This window comes from Trachypithecus francoisi, unplaced genomic scaffold (genome assembly GCF_009764315.1).
Source record: "Trachypithecus francoisi isolate TF-2019V2 unplaced genomic scaffold, Tfra_2.0 Lachesis_group0, whole genome shotgun sequence".
Taxonomy (NCBI): Eukaryota; Metazoa; Chordata; class Mammalia; order Primates; family Cercopithecidae; genus Trachypithecus; species Trachypithecus francoisi.
In genome coordinates, this window is record NW_022681453.1 from 170,473,362 (window position 1) to 170,499,205 (window position 25,844).

At 36.6% G+C, this 25,844-nt stretch overlaps 1 protein-coding gene and 1 long non-coding RNA gene across 2 annotated transcripts in view; one reads left to right on the top strand and one right to left on the bottom strand.

Annotated features, from left to right (window-relative positions):
- The window catches only part of ZNF385D (zinc finger protein 385D), a 988,862-nt gene that overhangs the window by 571,574 nt on the left and 391,444 nt on the right, over nt 1–25,844 (bottom strand). The gene's annotated exons all lie outside the window — the stretch shown is intronic.
- On the top strand, nt 123–25,469 carry LOC117084238. The gene is made up of 4 exons (XR_004437366.1): nt 123–176; nt 3,737–3,828; nt 23,055–23,130; nt 25,274–25,469. It is a non-coding gene; the product is annotated as an uncharacterized LOC117084238 (long non-coding RNA).

Consider the following 25,844-nt stretch of genomic DNA (forward strand, 5'->3'; position numbering starts at 1 on the left):
TGGAGGCAGGTCTTTCCCATGCTATTCTCAAGATAGTGAATAAATCTCGTGAGATCTGATGGGTTTATCAAGAGTTTTTGCTTTTGCTTCTTCCTCACTTTCTCTTGCTGCTACCATGTAAGAAGAGCCTTTTGCCTCCAGCCATGATTCTGAGAACTACCCAGCCATGTGGAACTGTAAGTCCCATTAAACCTCTTACTTTTGTAAATTTCCCAGTCTCAGGTATGTCTTTATCAGCAGTGTGAAAACAAACTCATATAGTAAATTGGTACTGGGAGTGGAGCATTGCTGAAAGGATACCCAAAAATGTGGAATTCACTTTGGAATTGGGTAACAGACAGAGGTTGGACTAGATTGGATGGCTCAGAAGAAGGAAATGTGGGAAAGTTTGGAACTTTCTAGAGACTTGTTAAATGGCTTTGACTAAAAGCCTGATAGCAATATGAACAATAACGTCCAGGCTGAGATAGTCTCAGATGGAGATGAGGAACTTGTTGAGAACTGGAGCAAAGGTGACTCTTGTTTCATTTTAGCAAAGAGGTTGGCAGCATTCTGCTCCTGCCCTACAGATTTGTGGCACTTTGAACTTGAGAGAGGTGATTTAGGGTATCTGGTGGAAGAAATTTCTAAACAGCAAAGCATTCAAGAGGTGACTTGGGTGCTGTTAAAGGCATTCAGTTTTATAAAGGAAGCAGAGCATAAAAGTTTGAAAAATTTGCAGCCTGACAATGTGATAGAAAAAGAAAAACCCATTTGCTGAGGCAAAATTCAAGCCAGCTGCAGATATTTGCATAAATAACTGAGAAGCTGAATGTTAATCCCTAAGAAAATGGGGAAAATGTCTCCAGGGCATGCCAGAGGTCTTCATGGCAGACCCTTCCATCACAGTCCCACAGGCATAGGAGAAAATGATTTCGTGGGACAGACCCAGGGTCCCTGTGTTGTGTGCAGCCTAGGGACTTGATGTCCTGTGTCCTAGCTGCTCCAGCCATGGCTGAAAGGAGCCAAGGTAGAGCTCAGGCCATGGCTTTACAGGGTGCAAGTCCCAAGTCCAGGTAGCTTCCACATGGTGTTGAGTCTGTGAATGCATGGAAGTCAAGAGTTGGGGCTTGGGAACCTCTGCCTAGATTTCAGAAGATGTATGGAAATGCCTGGATGCCCAGGCAGAAGTTTGCTGCAGGGCTGGGACGCTCATGGAGAACCTCTGCTCCATATGTGGAAGGGAAATGTGAGGTTGGAGCCCCCACACAGAGTCCCTACTGAGGCACCACCTAGTAGGCCTGTGAGAAGAGGGCAAGCATCCTCCAGACCCCAGAATGGTAGATCCAATAGCTTGCATTGTTCACCTGGAAAAGTCACAGACACTCAACACCAGCCCATGAAGGCAGCCTGGAGGGAGGCTGTACCCTGCAAAGCTACAGGGGCAGAGCTGTCCAAGACTATGGGAACCTAGCTCTTACATCAGTGTGACCTGGATGCGAGACCTGGAGTCAAAGGAGAGCATGTTGGAGCTTTAAAATTTGACTGCCCTGCTGGATTTTGGACTTACCTGGGGCCTGTAGCCCCACCCCCCTCACCCCCCCCTTTTTTTTAAACCAATTTCTCCCATTTTGAATGGCTGTATTGACCCAATACCTGTACTCCCATTGTATCTAGGAAGTCACTAGTTTGCTTTTGATTTTACGGGCTCATAGGCAGAAGGGACTGACCTTGTCTCAGATGAGACTTTGGACTGTGGACTTTAATGCTGAAATGAGTTAAGACTTTGGGGGACTGTTGGGAAGGAATGATTAGTTTTGAAATGTGAGAACATGAGATTTGGAGCAGCTGGGGGTGGAATGATATGGTTTGGCTGTGTCCCCACCCAAATCTCAACTTGAATTGTATCTCCCAGAATTCCCACAAGTTGTGAGAGGGACCCATTTTCTCTTGCTGCCACCATGTAACAAGAGCCTTTTGCCTCCAGACATGATTCTGAGTACTCTCTAGCCATGTGGAATTGTAAGTCCAATTAAACCTCTTTCTTTTGTAAATTGCCCAGTCCTGGGTATTTCTTTGCCAGCAAGTGAAAACAAACTAATACATCTGAATATTGAGTATTTTCAGTCTTGGTGCTCTAATTGCCTTTTGCATCAAGATTGTTCTTACCATGCAAGTGACCTAATACAATAATTGTAGTTCACAACTATAGTCTTTCCATAAAATTCCACTTCTATTTCATAACTGCGTTCTGGTAATGACTCTATGACAAGTTTATTTCTTCCTGGTTCCAAGGCTTTGGGTCCTGTCTCACTACTAATCTTCATGAGTCTTCCTACTTTATGAACAATGGCATTCTTGGAGATTATAATAGCTGCCATCCATGTCTGCAAGAAGAAGACATTCTTCTAGGGGGAAAAATTCTATGCTGCATTCCTATTGAGCAGTCTTAAAAGAAAAATTACATACTTTTCCACCTTCAGAAACTCACATGGCACAAGCCTACCCAAACCCCAGAGGATATGCATAAGGTATTGCTCGAACTGGTGTTCTGCTTATGTTGGGGAATCACTGCAGGCTTTGTCTCCAGCTCTCTGCCTCCAAGCATAACCATCTGCCCCCATCTCCTCCTTATTTCCATCCCATTTCCTCCTACATGGATTTTCCCTCATGGTTTAGAAGCTGATAATGCATTTAGTTTGCCTACCCAACATTTTGCTTTGACATTTTCCCCTTCAATTCTCTATTATCTAGCCCATAGGTTCTCTCTCCAACCATCACCACCATTCATCTACTAGTAAATAAAATGTCTCAGGAGTAGATTTACTAGTTTCATCAATGTACTAATGTACCACTAATTTTGGCATTCAGGCAAAAGACAGTACTTGATGAAACAATTCTATTCAAATCAGCACCCTGTTTCTCAAGATCACTGCCAGTGTGCCTGAGTGTTGCTCCACACACATGCACAGAGAGATTCCCATTTTAGTAAAACTGCAATGGGCACATGTCGGCTAATCTCTATCCTTCCTGAAATTTTTGTCGCCTTATTTGTTTTCAAATTTAATGTAACTAAGACTTGTGGATCATATTCTATTGTTTCTACCCAAGAATATCAGCTTGCACAAATAATGGGCAAAATCATTTTGCGAGATGATCACATTAAGAAGACCTATATTTTGGAGTTAGGGACACTGGAGATTGACAATAGAGGTCAGGAATATCAGCTTTGCTGTCAGGCAGGCCAGAGCTTATACTTTATTGCTTTCTAGTCACAGGAATTTGTATAAGTTTCATACCTCCAATTCTCAGTTATTCATCCTTAAAAATGGAAATAACAATATTTCTCCAAAAGATCACTATTAGAACTAAATGAGACATATTTATGTAATGCCACCTTGCTGGGCACATGTTATGGGATTAATGACTAGGAGCTCTTATTTTGTTGATATCAACACTCTTATTTGTAACTGACAAGAAGCTATATATCTAATAAAAAATAAAACCTTTGTTCCAAATCAACAAAAATAAATATTTTTACCTGTAATATAACCCCAGGGTAGAAATAAATTCTATTGCCAAATTCTATTTTAACTGGATAACCTATTTTTCTAAATTACTGCAGAAAGCTTCACTATTGAAATAAAAATTCAAATAAATATTAAGCTGTAGAGTGATGGCTTGGGGATAGCAATCAGAGAATTTTCTAAATATAAACCATGGATGTTCCCGATATTATTTTTTTCTCTCTTAACAGAGCAATGTACAAGTATATTTTTTCATTACAAATAATTCAAGGAAAAGAAACCATTGAAGATAAATGAAACATTGTATTACATTTTATGCCAGGTGAGAAAATATAAACCCTAATGTTCTTTCTTTAAAGCCCTGAGATTTCATAATGCAATATTACAAGATAACACCTACTGGGACTGTGGCATAAAACACAGGTTTCTAGTATTTGTTATTTCTATTTAATGTAGTTAATAAAGTTACTTTTAAAGTTATTTTGCAACCAATAATACAGTTACATAAATGTCATTGCACTTAAAGTATCACAAATAGCATATGATTCCAGGCCAGAAATTTAGTGTACAGCAATGTGAGAATCTTGTGCTTTTCCTTGGTTGAAATCTATTTAAATCAGCAAATAGGAATAAAGTGTAGTGCCTACAACAGATAAGAAAAACATACTTCAAATAATAAGGCAAAATGCATTGCCATATAAAAACAAATGAAGATGCCGAATGCAGCTAATGAAATGCAATTGCTCCTTCAAAATAGTTTTTTCATCTGTCCAGCCAAAACGGTAAGAGAAAATAATTTACAAAGTTGTAAAATACCACAGTGTTTGTGAGGAACCAGTCAGAAATCTAATCTCTATCTCTCCCCTTCAGCTGAGATTGAAGGAAATCAACACATTCATTTCAAATGGATATTTTCAGAGTGCTGGAAAGAACCATGTAAGGTACTTGCCCTAACTCCAGTCACAGGAGTTGTACTCAGATGTACTCAGAAGTTGTTCAGACACAGTGCAAGGAGCCTTGTCACCATGGTCTCCTGTCACCATGGAAGATGGGGCTAGCCCCATGGGTGGGTACGCAGAAAAGGAACCTTGGGCCTGTGAGGCTGTCTGGAATACCTGAGACAAGAAGCATCTTGGAGGGCAACTTATTTAACTGCTCTCCTCACTCCAAGGCAAAATACAGAATCTGACCCAGAAAGAGAAAATCTGCAAAAGGCAGAAGCTTTCTTTGTCTAACTCAGTTCTGGCTCACTGACCTCTAGAAGAGTATCTGGCAACAAAACTCAACTCAAAATGGATTAAATACTGAAACATAAGACTCAAAACTATAAACCTGCTACAAGAAAACATAGGGGAAATGTTTCAGAACATTGAGGTAGCCAAATATTTGATTGCTAAGACTTCAAAAGCACAGGCTACAAAAAACAAAAACAAAAACAAACAAACAAACAAAACACAAATGGACTATGTTAAACCAGAAACCTTGGCCGGGCGCGGTGGCTCAAGCCTGTAATCCCAGCACTTTGGGAGGCCGAGACGGGCGGATCACAAGGTCAGGAGATCGAGACCATCCTGGCTAATACGGCGAAACCCCGTCTCTACTAAAAAAAAAAATACAAAAACTAGCCGGGCGACGAGGCGGGCGCCTGTAGTCCCAGCTACTCGGGAGGCTGAGACAGGAGAATGGCGTGAACCCGGGAGGCGGAGCTTGCAGTGAGCTGAGAGCCGGCCACTGCACTCCAGCCTGGGCGGCAGAGCAAGACTCCGTCTCAAAAAAAAAAAAAAAAAAAAAAAAAAAAAAAAAAAAAAAAAAAAAAAAAAAAAAAAACCAGAAACCTTCTGTACGGCCAAGAATACAATCAAGAAGTGATGAAAAGAATCTGTAGTATGGGAGAAAATATTTGCACACTATACATCCAACAAGAGACTAATATCCAGAATATACAAGAAACTCAACAGCTAAACAGCAATACACATACACACACACACACACACACACACACACACACACCCTGCTTAATACAAACACTCACAGAACAAATAATCTGGTTAAAAAGCAGGCAAAGGATCTAAATAAACATTTCTCAAACGAAGACATACAAATAAATGGCCAACAAATATATGAAAAAAAATGCTCAATACCACTAATCGTCAGGGAAATACAAATCAAAACTATAATGAAATATCATCTCATCCCAGTTAGAATGGCTATTACCAAGAAGGCAAAAATAGTAAATGCTGGTGAGGATGCCGTAAAAATGGGTCCCTTGTACACTGTTGGTGGAAATGTAATTAAGACGGCCATTAGGGAAAACAGTGTGGAGTTTTCTCAAAACACTGAAAATAAAACTACCATATGATCCAGCAATCCCAGCACTGGTTATTTATTCAAAGGAAAAGAAATCAGCATATAAAAAGGACACCTACACTCCTTTGTTTATTGCAGCACTATTCACAATCGCTAAGATATGGAATTACCTAAATATTAATTGAGAGGTAAATGGATAAAGAAAATATGATGTATACACACAATGGAATACTATCCAGCCATAAAAAGAATGAAATCCTATCATTCACAGCAGCCTGAAGGATATCATATTAAGTGAAATAAGTCAGGCACAGAAATAAATACTGTGTGTTCTCACTCACATGTGGGAGCTAAAAAATATTGAGCTCTTGGAAGCAGACAGTAGAATCATGAGTATTAGAGGATATGGAGAAGAGGAGAATAGGAAGAGGTTCTTTAAAATATACAAAATTACAGCTAGATGGAAGGAATGAGTTCTGGCAATCTGTGGCGCCATAGGTTGAATATGGTTAACTATAATTTATTTGTATGTTTTGAAACAGCTACAAGAAAAGATTTTTGATGTTTATAATACAAATAAATAATAAATGAGGACACACATGTGCTAATTATCCTGATTTGAGTATTATACACTGTACACATGTATCAAAATATCACTCTGTATCCCTTAAGTATGTGCAATTATAATGTCAACTAAAAAAACAAAAGAAAATATTTTTTAAATGAATGCCTGGAATATAAAAAAGGTCTTAGTATTTGGATATTAAATAAGTTAATGAAAGAACAGAAACTTACAGGAAATTCTTTCCTGTCATCAATTTCTAAAATGTCTAATGTAGAGCTACATGCATTATTTCATTAATTGTTACATTTCAATTGTTGAAAAACTGATTACCAAGTATTTTGTAAGTGAATGGATTGCATCCATATAGGATTCTAACATGATCCACGGATTCAGGAAAGGCTTTTCTTGAGACATTAGTTCTGAAGAATACATACAAATCCATCATTTAGTGGGAGAGAGTACTGGATGGGATGGGTAGCACCTCTGAAAGAAGGGACATTTGCAGAAATCGAGATAAAAATGACCATAGAACTTATGAGAAATTGAGAGAAGACTGTTATGACTAAAAGGAAAAGAATTAAGGAGAAAAATCCCCACAAAAAGAAGTGACATGGGTTTTCAGGACATCACACAGGGTCCTGTGGGCCAGGTTAAGGAAATGAGCCTTAATCCTAAGAGCAACATAAGCAGCAAGGGAATGATCTGGTTATATGAGTGTTTTTCAAAGGTCCATCTCATTAAATTGTGGAAAACATATTATGGGCAATAAGAGGAAGGCAACATAAAGCCAGACAGAAAATGTTTAGGAGAATATTGCTGGGAAGAGACGATTATGTATTTGGCTAGAATCCTGGTGCTGGATGTAAAGAGAAGTAGAGAAATGGGGATTTTGGAGGTAAGATCAATAGGTGAGGGGGAAATGGTATGTGTGGAAAAAGATGGGTAGAAGGTAAATTCTAGGTTATCAACAGAAACAGCAGGGGATGGTGGAACCACCCCCTTCGAAGACATCCCTGCAGAGAGCATACTTATGGAGAAAAGTTCACTGAAGTTTAATTTTGGAAATGTTAACCTTGAGGTGCCTGCAAGGCATCATAGCAGAGGTGTCAAGCAGGCAGCTTAGAAATAGCACATGATGTTCACAAAAAAAGGTTTGGTCTGGATTTTAGAAGCTTTGTAGAGAGAATTAGGTTCCTTACTTCTTTTTTAAGAACGTAAAATATGGAAGTACTGATTTCTTTCAGATGGAATGCAGCAGTTCAGCTCCCAGAAAGGAAATGTGTTCAATATTTATGCTGGCTTCTTGCCAGTGCTATTAACTGGGGAGGTGTCCAACTCTCTGTGGAAAGGTATTTTTTTGGAACCGGATGATTTCCTTTTTCTGTCTTATCATTTTCTTGCCTAACATACATTCTCATATTTTCTGTGGTCTTAAAGTTGTTTCCTGATGAGGAAACATTAATATATACTGGGGAAATGTTTCATTAAACAAAGTTAAAATTGATTTTCATACCGCAAGACATCTTGGAGTCACCAATACTCTAATATGTGAGGGCGACCATGTAATAACACATTTTCCAAATATTTAAACACCAACCACTTTCTCCAAGATTATCTTTGACAACTAGTGTTTTATAAATTATTCTTTGGGCAAATATTTGTTAAACAGTAGTCTTGCTTGGAGCAGTATCTTTTATTCAATAGTTTTATCCTGGTTCAAAAATCCCAACCTGGACTTAATGGCCCTTTCCCAAGAAATTTAATACAATTTTCCTGTAATACTTAAAAAGCTCATTTTCTTTTCTGATTATTAAAGCTGAAGCAAACTGGATGTTCCACTTATAACTCTGTGGCAGTAGTCATGTGGGAGAAGTTTATCATCTGTGTAGGTCACTGTCATCTTTCATTCTTATGGTAGTATTGGGTCTGTGTGAGGGTGTGTTCAGAGGTATGATTAAAGCAGAGGCCAGGAGAAGGGTGAACAGTGCTTAGTCTAGTTTTTCAGCTTGTGAACAACTATACATAGAACCACAGTAGTTTGCAGAAATGTAGTTAAGGATAGGGAGGAGAAAGAGTTCCCATCTTACTTTATTTACTGCTTCTATCATTATCCAAATTAATATCCTTATTGCCTAAGATTCTGAATATAGTAATCCATATGTAAAACTTTCTGATCTCAATCTATATTCTGAAAAATGATACCAATCAAAACACCGAATTCCACTTCTAAAAGCAATTTATTTTATACTTTTCTGCTGCTGGTGTTTTACTGTTTCTCCATTCATATGCCTTTAAGGTATAATACAATGAATATGCAAGAGATCTCCTTATATTAGAGACCTCTTTATATTAGGCTGGTGCAAAAGCAATTGTGATAACCTAATAATAACTTTGTTTTTCTTCTCTCCAGTGATTAAAAATGTGTGCATGCCCAGAATTCTAGAGATATAAATTAAAAGCAACAAAGCATAAATTAAAATAATGGTCCTGACAATGACACTGATCAAAAGAAAAAGAAAAATTCAGAGCAGAAATACAAGAATTAACTCAAAGCAATTTTAGAATGGTTACCAATATTAATGTTATTTTATGTTAGATATTATTATAGGTACAAAATGTCATGAAAACATTAGTACAAAAGAGACTAAATATTACATTAAATATTCATTTAATTACAGGCAAAGTATTCTGCACAACGCCTTGGAATATAATCAATGGCCTATAAATGCTAGTTATCATCATTTCCCACTTAACTCTTCTAATTCAATCTAATACAATTGGCCTACAAATCATTTTATAATCTTGAGTAAAGAATGAATAAAATTTCATTAGCCAGGATAAAAAAAAATCAAGGTAAGTTTAAACTCTTTCAGACATGAGATACAAATTTCTCCTTCTGTGTCTCCTTCGTTCGCTAAAAACTGAAATTGGCATCATCGTATGTTTAAAAAATATAGATATTTTTACAAATATAAATGGAGAAGAAAAGAAAGAAGAATTCCTGGACTCTTCCATGTACTTCCTTTAGAGAATCTTTGTAACTACTGGCTCCACAGTTGGTCCTTTTTGCAAAAAAAAAAAAAAAAAAAAAAGAAAAGAAAAAAAGAAAATGAAAAAGATGTCCAATTTCTCAGTTTTTTTTTTTTTTTTTTTTCCTGAGACAGAGTCTCACTTTGTCCCCCAGGCTGGCATGCAGTGGCGCAATCTCAGCTCACTGCAACCTCTGCCTCCCAGGTTCAAGCAATTCTCCTGCCTCAGCCTCCTGAGTACAGGTGCCTGCCACCATGCTGAGCTAATTTTTTTGAATTTTTAGTAGAAACAGGGTTTCACTATGTTGTCCAGGCTGGTCTCTAACTCCTGACCACAGGTGATCCACCTGCCTTGGCCTCCCCAAGTGCTGGGATTATAGGCATGAGCCACTGCACCCATCCCAGTTTCACAGATCTTGAAGTAACATAATACTTTGTTACATGTTCAAAGGTAATTTCCATTCTTATTATAAACTATATTAGAAGACAAACGATATGAGACTGTGAAATATCCTCAGAAGCTACTGAATGTAGGAAGATGCATATATTCATGTATTTAGCAGATAAAAATACGTTAGCCCTTAGGTTTATGTCATTCCATTCAGTTACATTTGTATCTTAATAATTGGCAGTATAATTGATTTTAAAGTTGACACTAGAATCAGAAAGCGCAATGCCTGGAAGTTGGAAAAATTTCAGAGGGTGAACATAGTATGAATAGAAGAGATCTGTGATGAAGGGACAACTTTGGAGCTTAGTACTTACTGCAAATTAGTATCTTATGTAACTTTGGTGATTAATAGACTCTGACCCTAAGTTTCTTTATCTGAAAAATGGGCTTAAGGATAATTAGATTTGAAGTTTTAGCAAGGATTAAAAATTAAATAATATGCATCAAATGAATGCCACATATTGGTATGTTTCTACTCAAAAATCAATCAATGAGTACTTATTGTGTACCCAGGCACAGGACTAATCATGGGGAAACACAAGTAAGCAAGACAGATATATTTCCTAGACATAACATGCCAGAGCATACAGAAAGTAGCTAAGTAAAAATACACATTTTAAAAATCTAATATCAGAAAAAAAAAATTGAGGAACATCCTTGAGAATAACTGGCTTGTACTCTTCACAGATGTCCAAACAAGAAAGATAAAGAAAGACTGAAGAATTATTTCACAATGAAAGACTCAAATAACATGAAAACTAAATGTAGTATATGAGTCTAGATTGGATTCTGGACATGGGAGGAATAAGTAAAAAGGATATTACCAGGACAATTGACAAATTTGAATATAAACTGCAGATTTGGTAATATTATATCAACATTAAATTTCCTGATGCTGATAACTTCTGTGGTAAGAGGGTATCCTTATTTTAAGAAAAGACACACTGAAGTATTTAGGGTTAAAAAGGCAAAATATTTCCAACAACACTTAAATAGCTCAAAAATATGGAAGGAAGAAGGGAGGAAGGAATGGAAGAAGAAGAGATAATAAAGCAAATGGGAAACACGCAAATAATTAGTGAATCCAGGTAAAGTCTAGATAAGAGTTTTTGTACTATTGTTGTAAATTTTCTGTAAGTTTGAAATTATATAAAATGAAAATGTACTTTGAGGGAAAGTTGAAAAGTTTACAAGTATTCATTTTCTTGTTTCCTATGTCTTTACTCCTTGTCTCTCTAGAGCAAATTTCACAAATCTTATTTTGAATTTCAGCAATAGATACAGAGACATTTTTGTAGGTTCTCCATATTGAGTAGTGCAGTTCTATCTCAATGGATTTGATGAAATCAATAATTTATAGTATAGGACTTTAGGTAGAATGATGTTACAGGCTTGAATGAGCTGAACAACATCCCCTAACACCCTAAGATCTTTTAAACACAGCTTTTAAAGCTGGTGTTTTGTTTGGAAAACAAACTGAACTGGTAGTAAATTTTAAAAAGCATGTAGACATTTTAAAGCTAAGGAACTACTTTTCCTTCATTTCATATCATACCTGAGAGAAAGAGAAGCTTTAGGCTGGTAAAGATGCATCTGTGGCTTGCTTTCTATTTATTTATTTATTATTTTTATTATTATACTTTAAGTTCTAGGATACATGTGCACAACGTGCAAGTTTGTTACATATGTATTCATGTGCCATGTTGGTGTGCTGCACCCATTAACTCATCATTTACGTTAGGTATATCTCCTAATGCTATCCCTCCCCTCCACCCCCTCCCCACAATAGGCCCCAGTGTGTGATGTTCCCCTTCCTGTGTCCAAGTCATCTCATTGTTCAGTTCCCACCTATGAGTGAGAACATGCGGTGTTTGGTTTTCTGTTCTTGTGATAGTTTGCTGAGAATGATGGTTTCCAGTTGCATCCATGTCCGTACAAAGGACACGAACTCATCCATTTTTATGGTTGCATAGTATTCCAGGGTGTATATGTGCCACATTTTCTTAATCCAGTCTGTCACGGATGGACATTTGGGTTGATTCCAAGTCTTTGCTATTGTGAATAGTGCTGCAATAAGCATACGTGTGCATGTGTCTTTATAGCAGCATGATTTATAATCCTTTGGGTATATCCCCAGTAATGGGATGGCTGGGTCAAACGGTATTTCTAGTTCTAGATCCTTGAGGAATCGCCACACTGTTTTCCACAATGGTTGGACTAGTTTACAGTCCTTCCAACAGTGTAAAAGTGTTCCTATTACTCCACATCCTCTCCAGCACCTATTGTTTCCTGACTTTTTAATGATTGCCATTCTAACTGGTGTGAGATGGTATCTCATTGTGGTTTTGATTTGCATTTCTCTGCCTCGCCCTGCTTCAGCTCTCACTGGTCAGTGCTGACCAGCACTGACTGTCCGACACGCCCCAGTGAGATGAACCCGGTACCTCAGTTGAAAATGCAATCACCCGTCTTCTGTGTTGCTCACGCTGGGAGCTGGAGGCTGGAGCTCCTGGCCTCAAGTGATCTGCCAACCTCAGCCTCTGAGGCCAAGGGATTATACGGATTATAGTGCTGGGCTTATGGGCTTGAGCCACAGCCCCTGGCCTGGCAGATTTACTTCTAATTTTTTAGAATAAGTGTGCATGCACATGCATATGGATTTATGAGTTTTGTGTGAGTTACAGCATACAAATATGAAAAAATTTCTAAAAGAACACACATAAATTAAAATCTGTATAGTAAAGACTGTTATTTCAAATAATAGCGAAAAATTCCATACATTGTTTGATCTACAAAGAAAATGTTTACCTTTAACTTGTGAAAAGTGGGTATTGTAAAATACATAATCTAGATGTGATGTAATGGTCATTATTTTAAGCATTTGTTTAGCTTTTGTACTGTTTAGTCTCTTTTTATTTATTTATTTATTTATTTCAGTCCTGGGGAAGTAAATAATTTCTGGTCTTTTCTCCACAAATTTCTTAAAATTTGATAATCAAGATCATTTTTCCCTCAAAATTTACTGTCTTACATGTTGGCAGCAGCTTTATCCTAATGCCACTTAAGCATTTATTTTAAAAAATTGAATAAATACAAATTCAAGTCTGGAACTTCTACTTCCAGGTATTTTGGATTATTTTATGACAGAACAATAATAAATAAATAAAAAGAGAAACTCAGTGCTGCCCAGTCAAAGCGGAAAGCAACATCGGGTAGAACACAGTCGATGCCACCACGGAGGGAGTATTTAGACTAACCATAGCCCGAGGAAAATTAACCATCTCAGCAGTCTGAATATGAGTTTTAGCAAGCCCCTCCTCCATGGGCTAAAGGGCTCTGGGGTTCTAAATAAACTTAAAAGGCAGTCTAGGCCACAAGGACTCCAATTCCTGGGCAAGTCCAGGTGCTGTGCAGTGTTCAGAGTCAGTGGACTTGAGATAAACATGAGCTAGTGAGACACCAGCGTAGGAAGCCAAGGGAGTACTTGAGCCATCCCTCCCCCAGCCCCAGGCAGAAGAACTCTCAGGTCCTAGAACCCCATTCCTTCTGCCTGAGGAGAGGAAAGAGTAAAGAGGACTTTGTCTTGCATCTTCAATACCCATTTCAGGCCCTAACTGTTATACTATATTTCTAGACACACGCTGGACCAGAAAGGAACCCACTGTCTTGAAGCAAAAGGCCAAGTCCTAGCAGCATTCATCACCTACTGATTAAAGAGCTCTTGGGCCCTAAATAATCAGCAATGGTGGCCAGGCAGTACTTGCTGTGGACCTTGGGTGAAACTCAGAGCTATGCTTGCTTTAGGTGTGACCCAGCACATTCCAAGCTATGTTAGCCAAAGGGAAAGACTCCCTTTGCTTAGGGAAAGGAGAAAAAAAGTAAAGAGGACTTTGCCTCACAGCTTGTATACCAGCTGGGCCACAGTGGGGTAGAGTACTGAGCGTTTACTGGGGTCTCTGATTCCTGGCCGTGCTGCTTGATGGTGTTGCTAGACTTGGCTTGGGCCAGAGGGGAACCCACTCTCCTGAAAAGAGAGACACAGATCTGGCAGCTTTCACTAAAAGCTGACTGAAGAGCCCTTGGGTCTTGAGTGAATATCAGCGATAGCCAGCAGTAATCTCCAAGGGCCTGTGGTAGTGGTGGCCATAGGGAGAGACTCCTTTGCTTGTAAAAAGGGGAGGAAAGAGTGGTGAGAACTTTTTCTTGTGATTTGGGTGGCAGCTTAGCCACAGTAGAATGAAGCACCAGGAAGATACCTGATACATTTAGGCTATGTCTCCACTAAAATCTCATCTTGAATTGTAATCCCCACTTGTTAAAGGAAAGACCAGGTGGAGGTAATGGAGTCATAGGAGCAGTTTGCCCCATTCCTTTCTCACGGTAGTGAGTTCTCACAAGATCTGATGGTTTATAAGGGGCTCTTCCTGCTTTACTTGGCACTTTTCCTTCCTGCCACCTTGAGAAGAAGGTCCTAGCTTTCTCTTAATCTTCAGCTGTGCTGAACTGTGAGTCAATTAAACCTCTTTCCTTTATAAATTACCCAGGCTTGGGCAGTTCTTTATAGCAGCATGCAAATGGACTAATTAAAACCCAAGGTGTTTGACTCCAGGCCCTGGTCCTGGATGACATCTTTGGACCGGCCTGGTGCCAGGGAAACTCATCATCCTGAAAAGAAGGAAACAAAGCTGGCTGGATTCACTATCTGCTTATTGTAGGGTCCTTGGGCTTTGAGTGAACATAGGCAGTAGCCAGGCAGTAGTCACCACAGGCCTTTGGCAGGACTCAGTGCTATGCTGGCTTTGGGTCTGACTCACCATAGTTCCAGGGATGGTGGTGGCTTCAGGGGTACCTGTGTCACCCCTATCTCAGCTCCAGACAGCTCAGAAAGGAATAGAAACTCCATTTGTTTGGGTGAAAGTAAGGGAGCAGAACAAGAGTCTCTGCCTCATATTCCGGGGAACGCTTCCAGATTTTACGCAAGACCACCAAGCCAGTACCTCTACACGTCTGTAAGAGCTTGGGTGTCCCCTAAATACAGCTGCAGTGATGAAAGATTTACATTATAGCACCCAAGACCATCTGAATACTTGGAAATGCTTCCCAAGAAGGACAGGTACAAATAAGCTGAACTATGAAGGTAAGAATAAATATATAATTCTTCAATGCTCTGACACCAATAACATTGACAAGCATTAAAACCATCCAGGAAAACATGACCGCACCAAATGAACTAACTAGGCATGAGTGACCAAACCCAGAGACACAGATATATGTGACTAATAATTCAAAATAGCTGTTTTGAGGAAACTCAAAGAAATTTAAGATAATTCAGAGAAGGAATTCAGAATCCTATTAGATAAACTTAACAAATAGATTAAAGTAATTTAAAATAATCAAACAGAAAATGCAATTGACATACTGTAAAATGCATTAGGGTCTCTTAGCAGAATTGATCAAGCAAAAGAAATAAATAGTGAACTTGAATACAGGCTTTTTGAAAATATACAGTAAAAAGACAAAAGAAAAAAGAATGAAAAAGAATGAAATATGCCTGGAAAACCCAGAAAACAGCCTCAAAGGGCCAAATCTAGGAGTTATTGGCCTTAAAGTGTAGACAGAGAGAGAGAGAGAAATTGAGGTAGAAAGGTTATTCAAAAACATAACAAAGAACTTTCCAAACCTAGAGAAAGACATCAATATCTAAGTACAAGAAGTTTATAGAACACCAAGGAGATTTAACCCAAAGAAGACTACCTAAGGCATTTAATAATCAAACTCCTGAAGATAAATATAAAGAAAGGAGCAAGAGAAAATTAACAACATGCAATGGAGCTTCAATAAGTCTGGCAGCAAAATTTCCAGTGACAACCTTATAGGCCAGGAGAGAGTGTCAGGACATATTTAAAGTGCAGAACAACAACAACAACAACAAAAACCTTTCATCTTAGAATAATGTATCCAGTAAAAATGTTCTTCAAACATAAAGGAGAAAGAAATCGTTTTCCACACAATCAAAAGCTGAGGTATTTAATCAACACCAGACCTGTCCTGCAAGAAATACTAAAGGGAGCTCTTCAGTTTGAAAGAAAAAGACATTAGTGAGTAATAGGAAATCATGTGAAGGTACAAAACTCACTTGCAATGGTAAGTACATAGAAAAAACACAATATTATAACAAACATTTGTTATATAATTGTGGTGTATAAACTACTCGTACCCAGAATAGAAAGACTAAAAGATGAACCTAGCAAAAATAATAACTACAACAGCTTAAGCCATAGCATAACAAATAAATGGAAAAAACAAAAAGTTTAAAAGTAGAATGATGAAGTTAAAGTGTGGGTTTTTTATTAGTTTTCAATTTACTTGCTTGATTTTTGTTTGTTTATGCAATAAATGTTAAGTTGTCATCAGTTTAAAATCATGGGTTATAAGATATTACCTGAAAGTTTCATGGTAACTTCAAATCAAAAAACATAATGGATACACAAGAATAAAAATAAAATATGAAAATGTACCACTAGAGAAAATCACCTTCACTAAAAGGAAGACAAAAAGGAAAGAGGGAAGAAAGAGAAGGCCAAGAAAATGAAAAAATGGCAAGAGTAAGTCCTTACTTATCAATAATAGCATTTAATGTAAACAGACTAAACTCTCAAATCAAAAGACACAGACCAGAGGAATGGATAAAAAAACAAGACCCAATAATCTCTGATGCCTACAAGAAACACATTTCACCTATAAAGATACATACAAACTGAAAATAAAGGGATGGAAAAAGATATTTCACGCCACTGGAAGCCAAAAAAGAGCAGGAGTGACTATGCTTATATTAGACAAAATAGATTTAAAAACAAAAAACTATGAGACAGAGAAAGTCACTATATATAATGATAAAGGGGTCAATTCAACAAGGAGATATAACAACTGTAAATATATATGCACCCAACACTGGGACACCCAGATATATAAAGCAAATATTATCAGAGTTATCAAGAGAGGTAGATCCCAATACAATAATTGTTGGAGATTTCAACATCCATTTTCAGGAATGGAAATATCATTTAGAAAGAAAATCAGCAAAGAAAAATTGAACTTGATCTGCACTAAGAACAAATGGACCTAATATATATTTATTATTTTCATTCAATGGTTGCAGAATATACATTCTTTTCCTCAGCATATGAATCATTCTCAAGGATAGACCATATAATAGGACAAAAATGTCTTAAAAATTTCAAAAAAAGAAATTATATCAAGTATCTTATTTGACTACAATGGAATAAGGCTAGCAATCATTTGGAAAGTATACAAATCCATGGAAATTAAACAATATGGTCCTGAATGACCAGTGGGTCAATGAAAAAATTAACAAGAAAATGTAGTAAGTTCTTGAAACAAATAAAAATGGAAATACAACATACAAAAACCTATGGGACACAGCAAAAGCAGTACTAAAAGGAAGGTTTATAGTCATAAGTGCCTATATAAAAAATGTTAAAACTTCAAATAGACAACCTAATGGTATATTTTAGAGAAGTAGAAAATCAAGAACAAATCAAACTAACCACAAGTTACAAGAACAGGAATAATAAACATCAGAGCAGAAACAAATGAAATTGAAAGGCTAAAACAATACAAAAGACGAACAAAATTAAAAGTCGTTTCTTTGAAATTATAAAGAAAGTTGATAAACTTTAACTAGACTAAGAAAAAAACAAAAAGGAACTAAATAAACAATGTTATAGATGAAAAAGGGACATTACAACTAATACCACAAAAATTCAAAGGATGATTAGAAGCCACTCTGAGCAACCATATGCCAATAAATTGGAAAACTTAAATAGATAAATTCCTAGACACACAATCTACTAAGATTGAACTGTGAAGAAATCCAAAACCTGAATAAGTGAATAACACGTAATGTGATCAAAGCCATAATAAGAAAGTCTCCCAGCAAAGAACAGGCTAGGACCCAATGGCTTCACTGCTGAATTTTACCAAAGATTTGAAAAAGAACCAATACCAATTTTAATCACACTATTCTGAAAAGGGGAGAGGGAATACTTCCAAACTCATTATATGAGATCAGTATTACACTGATAATAAAACCAGAAAACACCTCAAAGGAAAAAGAAAGTAACAGGTCAATATCCCTGATGAACATTGACACAAATGTCCTCAACAAAATACCAAACAACCAAATTCAACGATACATTAAAAAAATCATTCATCATGACCAAGTTGGATTTTTTTCCAGGGATGCAAGAATGGTTCAACATACAGAAGTCAATCAATGTGATATATCAGCAGAATGAAGGACAACAACCATATAATAATTGCACTTGATGCTTAAAAAGTTTGCTAAATGTTAACATTCCTTCATAATAAAAACTCTCAAAAACCTGGATATAAAAGGAACATACCTCAACATAATAGAAGTCATATATGACAGACTCACAGCTAGTATCATATTGAATAAGGAAAAACTGACAGCTTTTCCTCTAAGATCTGGGATGAGACAAGGATGCCCACTTTCACCACTGTTATTCAACATAGTACTGGAAGTACCAGCTAGACCATTAGGACAAAAGAAAGAAATAAAGGGCATCTAAATTGGAAAGGAAAAGGAAAGAAGTAAAATTATCCTTGTTTGCAGATGATATGATTTTATATTTGGAAAAACCTAAAGACTGACAGAAAACTATTAGAACTGATAAGAAAATTCAGTAAAGTTGCAGGATACAATATCAACATGCAAAAATCAGTACCATTTCTATATGACAACACTTAACTATCTGAAAAATGTATCAAAAAAGTAATCTCATTTATAATAGCTACAATTAAAATTAAATATCTAGGAATAAAATAAAAAAGTGAAAGATATCTACAATGAAAACTATAAAACATTGATGTAAGAAACTGAAGAGGTCAAAAATATGAAAAGGTATTCTATGTTCATGGATTGATAGAATAAATATCATTAAAAATGTATATATTACTCAAAGCAATCTATCTATTCAATAAATGCCTATCAAAATACCAATAACATTCTTCACAGAAATAGAAAACATAATCCTAAAATTTATATGGAACTGCAAAAGTCCCAGAATAGACAAAGCTATCCTGAGCAAAAAGAACAAAACTTGAGGAATCACATTACCTGACTCCAAATTACACAACAGAGATAATGTAAGGAAAACAGTGTGGTACCAGCATATAAACAGACATATAGACCAGGAATAGACAACCCAGGAATAGATCCATACATCTACGGTGAACTTATTTTCAACAAAGGTGCCAAGAATATACATTGGGGAAAGGACAATATCTTCAATAAGTGGTGCTGGGAAAACTAGATATGCATATACAGAAGAATGAAACTAGACCCCCACCTCCTACCATATACAACAATCAAACCAAAATGGATTAAACACCTAAATCTAAGATCTTAAACTAAGAAACTACTAAGAAAACATTGGAAAAACTATCCAGGACACTGGTCTGGGCAAAGATTTCTTGAGTAATACTCTACAAGCACAGGCAACCAAAGCAAAAATGGACAAATGGGTTCACATCAAATGAATAGCTCCTGCACAGCAAAGTATACAATCAACAAATTGAAGAAACAACCCATAGAATGGAAGTAAATATTTTCAAGGTATCCATCTGACAAGGGATTACTAACCAGAATATATAAGGAACTCAAACAACTCAATGAAAAGAAATCTAATCCAATTAAAAATGGCAAAGATCTAAGTAGACATTTCTCAGAAGGCATACGAATGGCAAACAAGGATATAAAAGTGTGCACAACATCACTGATTATCAGAGAAATGCAAATCCCAACTACAATGAGATATCATCTCATCCCAGTTAAAAGACTTTTGTCCAAAAGACAGGCAATAACAAATGCTGACAAGGAAGAGGAGAAATGGGAACCCTTGAACATTGTTGGTGGAAATGAAATCAGTACAACCACTATAAAGAACAGTTTGGCAGTTCCTCAAAAACACTAAAAAGAGAACTGCCATACAATTCAGCAATACCACTGCTAGGTATATACTCAAAAGAGAGAAAATCAGTATATTGAAGAGATATCTGCACTTCCATAGTTTGTTGCAGCACTGCTCTGCCAATATTTGGAAGCAACCAAAGTGTACATCAACAGACAAATTGATAAAGAAAATGTACATATACACAATGGAGTACTATTCAGCCATAAATACAATATCCTGTCCTTTACAACAACATGGATGGAACTGGAAGATATGTTAAATGAAACAAGCTAGGCACAGCAAGACAAACTTCCTATGTTCTCACTTATTTGTGGGAGCTAAAAATTAAAACAACGGAACTCATGGAGAGAGAGAGTAAAATCATGGTTACCATAGTTGGAAAAGGTAGTGAGGATAGGAATAATTAATGGGCTCAAAAATATGATTAGATAGAATGAATAAGACCTAGTATGTGATAGGACAACAAGGTGACTACAGTCAATAATGATTTATTGTACACTTAAAAATAACCAAAAGCATATAATTTGGTTGTAACACAAATAAAGAATAAATTTTTGAGGTAATAGATACCCCATTTACCTTCATGTGATTTTTACATATTGTATATTTTTATCAAAATACCTCATGTGCCCACTATGTACCCACGAACATATGTACCTACTATGTACCCGTGAAATATATCTATATATACCTACTATGTACCTACTGTGTACCCACAAAATATATATATATATATATATATATACCTACTATGTACCCATGAAAATTTAAAACAAAATTAAAGTGAGATTGGCAATCAATACCCGTTCTTCCATTGAGTCATCTGATTAACTGCACAGGACAAGATGCAGATGAGTCAAGCATCAAGTGTGTTGAAAAAGCCAAACATACTTGAAGGGTAATATGAAGTTTTCAGCATTTCCACAGTTCTAGGGAGACCAGACTTCTACTTCAGAGCGTTCAAGGAAGAATGGCCCTAGCAAACACTCAAGCTCTAATTAGGATACCTTGAGGAATGCACCATGTATATGCGGAAAATTAGAGGTATCCTGAACCTTACTGAAGCTGCAAACTAGCCTAAGTCATTTCAAGATCTGATCAGATTTGAGTAATATAGCTCTTTTTGGCCTGCGAGAGGATAGGTTAAATTATCACTAAAATTTCTCATTCAGAAGACTGGTAATGAAAGCAAACTTTTTTTAGAGATATTAATAGCATCAGAAGAAACAATAGGCAACAGAAACATATCCACATGTGACACAAATACTACAGTAATAAGAAAACAAATTTAAAACAGTTTTGATTAGTATCTTCAAACAAATGACCAAGTGGAGAATTATAAGAGGATGATCACCTGGAGAATTTTGAATTGAAACAATACAATAACTAAAATTCATAGCATGATAGAGGGATGCAGTTCAGATAAATGATCTAGAAGATAGATCAAAAGAAAATATCTAGACTGTAAGAGGAAATACACAGAAGAGTACAGTAGACGCACTATATGTAACAGATAATCACCAAAAACATGTGCTACTTTGCCCATGGTTGTGTTATTTATAACAGCCCCAAACTTTCCATCAACCCCAGAATGGATAAATATATTTTGGTACATTCATATAATGGAAAACAATTTTGCACTGAGAAATAATAAACCAACTGGGCAGGTGGCTCATTCCTGTAATCTCAGCACTTTGGTAGGCCAAGGCGGGCGGATCATGAGGTCAGGAGTTCGAGAATAACCTGGCCAACATGATCAAACCCCATTTCTGCTAAAAATACAAAAATTAGCCAGTTGTGTTGCATGCCTGTAATCCCAGCTACTTGGGAGGCTGAGGCAGGAGAATTGCTTGAACCTGGGAGGCGGAGGTTACAGTGAGCCCAGATTGTGCCACTGCACATCAGCCTAGGTCACAGAGCAAGACTCCAACTCATGAAAATAATAATAATAATAATAATAATAATAATAATAAACCACTGCTACATATAACAACATTGATGAATCATTCAAACATGATATTGTACGAAACAAACCAGGTACAAAAGAGTACATGTTGCATGATGCCATTTAAATAAAACTCAGTATTAGGTGGAACTAATCTATGACTATTATTAGAGGAAGATTAATTTCCAAGGGATAGCACTGTGGGGGCTGTTAGTGGTGTTGGTAATATTCTATTATTTGACTCAATGGTAGTCACACAGATGTGTTTACTTTGTGGAAATCCATTGAACTATACACTTATGATTTGCATTTGTGTGCTTTTATATGTACATACTGCATTTCAATTAACAATTTTTTTTTAAATAAAGCTTGAGTATGATGGTGATTGTTTGGGGGGTTCCACAGATAATAAACTTCCTTTGAATAGTGGTTATATTTGGCTTTCAAGAGATGCAAAGAATTAATCAAGGGAGAGAAGTTCAAAGATGAAAAACAGTAATAAAAGATGGGGTGGGAACTGTGTTTGCAGGTCTACCTAAAAGACTACTCAGGGCCTGGTGTGGTGGCTGATGACTGAAATCCCAGCTGTTTTTGAGGCCATCGTGGGAAGATTGCTTGAGGACAGGAGCTGGAGATGATCCTGGGTAACACATGAAAACTCCATCTCTAAAAAAATATATATATATAAATAATCATAATAATAATTAACCAGGCATGGTGGGGCTGTCTATGGTCCCAGTTACTCAGGAGGCTGAAGCAAGAGAATCACTTGAGCCCAGCAACTGGAGGTTACGGTGGGCCATGATCACACCACTGCACTCTAGCTTGGGCAACAGAGCAAAACCCTGTCTCTAAAAAAAAGGAAAACAAACAAACAAAAAAGATGATTCAATAGCTCTGTACATCTTTGGAGAAACGAGCAGAATGGAGGCTATTTAAGGGCAAAGACACTGCCCCACCAATTCTCTCCTCTGCTTTTCGTTCAGCAGGCCTGGAGATAGTTGGTATAGCCTAAGGCAAGAATAAGATACACTAGATATTAATAATGACACTACTATAGAATTCGTAATAAATAATAAATCAGACCAGTCTTCTTTTCCAGATAGAGAAACACTTCAACTGTTTTTACCCTGTTCTGTTTTGTGTTTTTATTAATCATCTCCAGAGGTAGTATATCTTTGAAGCCTTCTATGCTGCTTTTTTTTATCTTTATTGTAATCTCTTAATTCTAGATTCAGCTTCTTGAGAGCAGCGTTGTTTCTTACTTTGTTGCAAATGTACATTCACTAATCAGGCTCTTGTTAAAGAGTAAGTACCAAATGAATGTTTGCTGTCTGTCTGTTACTGGTATGATCTAAACCCAGGATTTAAATTAGGGTCAATATTGTGGAATACTAGATATGCTATGTGTTTTGCCTTTGCTTTTTAATTTATTTATTTTTGCTTTAAGGGGGAGAAAACCCAGGAACTATGCCATCATTGGCAAAAGTAGATTAGGATGTGTGTGTTCTGATGTGACTTAAGTTATTACTAAATTGTCTCAGAGCTTAGAAGTTTGTCTGTGATCTGAGACATATGTTTGTAATCAGATTTAGCTTTTGTCTCCAGACCAGGCCTGATATTAGTAAAATTTTCCATATGTGTTCTTATTCAGTTACTCTTTTATGAGTACAAGACATTTCTATTATGTCTGTGTCTCTAGATAGCTCATTGTAAATTTAATCAAATTTACGTTTTTAAGCAAATTGGCAAATTAACACCTTGAAAAGTCTTCTTGGGGAGCAAGGCTAGATGGTATGTGAAAGGCATGTTTAGGTGGTCAGTATTATGACAAATGTTTCCTGCATAGGTGACCTTGACTGTATAAAAATATTCACAAATATTCAACATTAAAAAAGTATACTTTTCGCAAGAAAAGTAAAATTCATTAAAAAATGAAACATATTTTCTTCATATTAATATCTAAAATTGGAACTTTAAGTTTGAAAGCTTATTTGCTCAGTATACAGCTTCCAGAATTCAGGCTCACCAGCTCCAAAAGCCCACTCGATGGACATGATGACACTTAGCACAATAGAAAATAGTTGTAACTGTCTCCAGTTCATGCCAATATTTTTTCAATGGTCACCACCCTGACCAAATGATACACAGTTAATAAATCATTTGCCTGTAGAATAGCCTGGACTGGGTCCAAACATTTTTAAAAAGGAGGATATGGGGGGCCATGGGGTATTTTGTTATTGCCCTGTATAACTGCACCAAACAGAAGGGGGAAAAACCCCACAAAATTCTGTGCCATTATATTATGTACATATTATGTAGACACGCATGCAGTCATCCAACAAGCATATTGAAAAAAATTTCAGTATCACTGATCATTAGAGAAATGCAAATCAAAACCACAATGAGTTACCATCTTATACCAGTCAGAATGACTATTACTAAAAAGTCAAAAAGTAACAGATGCTGGTGAGTTTGCAGAAAAATGGGAACACTTATACCCTGTTGGTGGGAGTGTAAATTACTTCAATCATGTGGAAAGCAGTATAGTGATTCCTCGAAGAGCTAAAAGTACAACTATCATTCAACCCAGCAGTCCCATTAGCACATGATACCCAGAGGAATAGAAATTATTCTCTCATAAAGACACGTGCACATGAATGTTCAGTACAGCACTATTCACAATAGCAAAGACATGGAATCAAACTAAATGCCTATTAAAGACAGATTGGATAAAGAAAATGTGGTACATGTATATCATGGAATGCTATGCAACCATAAAAAAAAGAATTAGATCATCTCTTTTGCAGGAACATAGATGGAACTGGAGGCTATTAGCCTTAGCAAACTAACTGAAGAACAGAAAACCCAATATTACATGTTCTCACTTATAAGTGGGAACCAAATTATAAGAACTTATGAACACAAAAAAGGAAACAACAGACACTGGGGTCTAGTTGAGGGGGGAAGAAAGAGGAGGGAGAGGAACAGAAAAGATAACTATTGGATACTGGGACTAATATCCGGATGATGAAATAGTATGTACATAATATGTACATAATATATTATTCATATAATTATGATTAATATAATTATGATTGATATAATTATATTATATATTAATATATGATTAATAGAATTAATCATAACCATATACTATTTTTTCATTAAATAAAATCTTATAGGTAACCCACTGTAGACATAAGAAAAACTGAGGTGTGAGATAGAACTTTTTATCCAATATTTGACAGCTAGTTAGCAACTAAGCTGAAACCACAACTCAGTTACGCTGGCTCACAATAAGTAAGTTTTCCCCTAACAAATTGTTGGGCTAGTTTTTTACAAAATGTGTGGATTTAGAGTTTAATATAAATAGAGCTGGAATAAAACTCCTGCCTCACTTCATTAAACATTTACTTTTTTACAAGGTTCAAGTATGTTTGTCTCATAGGTCCTTGAAATGGCAAATAATAAAGACTACTACTTTTCAGATATTGTATCTCGGCAGAGATGCTGATAAAAGAAAGAGAGAAGAATGACGTTTTTGCAGAAAGACTGGAAGTAAGAGGAGATAAGTAGAGAAAGAGAGCACCAGGATGGAAAAATATGTGTCTTGTCTTCGCCAAATGAACTTGTGCTTCAAAACATTGTATGAACATTGGTCACGTATATTTGCATAGAGAGTAACTATTGCTATTGTGGTGGCTTTAAAATTCTTTGATACTCGTTTCTTCAAAAGGTGTAACCTAATTCTCCCTCTTCTTGCTTATGGGCTGGACTCAGTGACTCATTTCTAGTGTACAAAATATGGTAGAAGTGATGCTGTCTGACTTTGAAGACTAGGTCATTAAAAGCATTGTGATATCTGAGCAAGATGGTAGACTTCCTTTTTACTTCTTTGATCCTTTTCTAGGTTAAGCTAGCTGCCATAGTGTGGGGTTATTAAAGCAGCCTTATAGAGAGGCTCCTGGGGCAAGGAACTACTAAGGCCTCTTGCCAACAACCAACAGTAACTTTCTGGG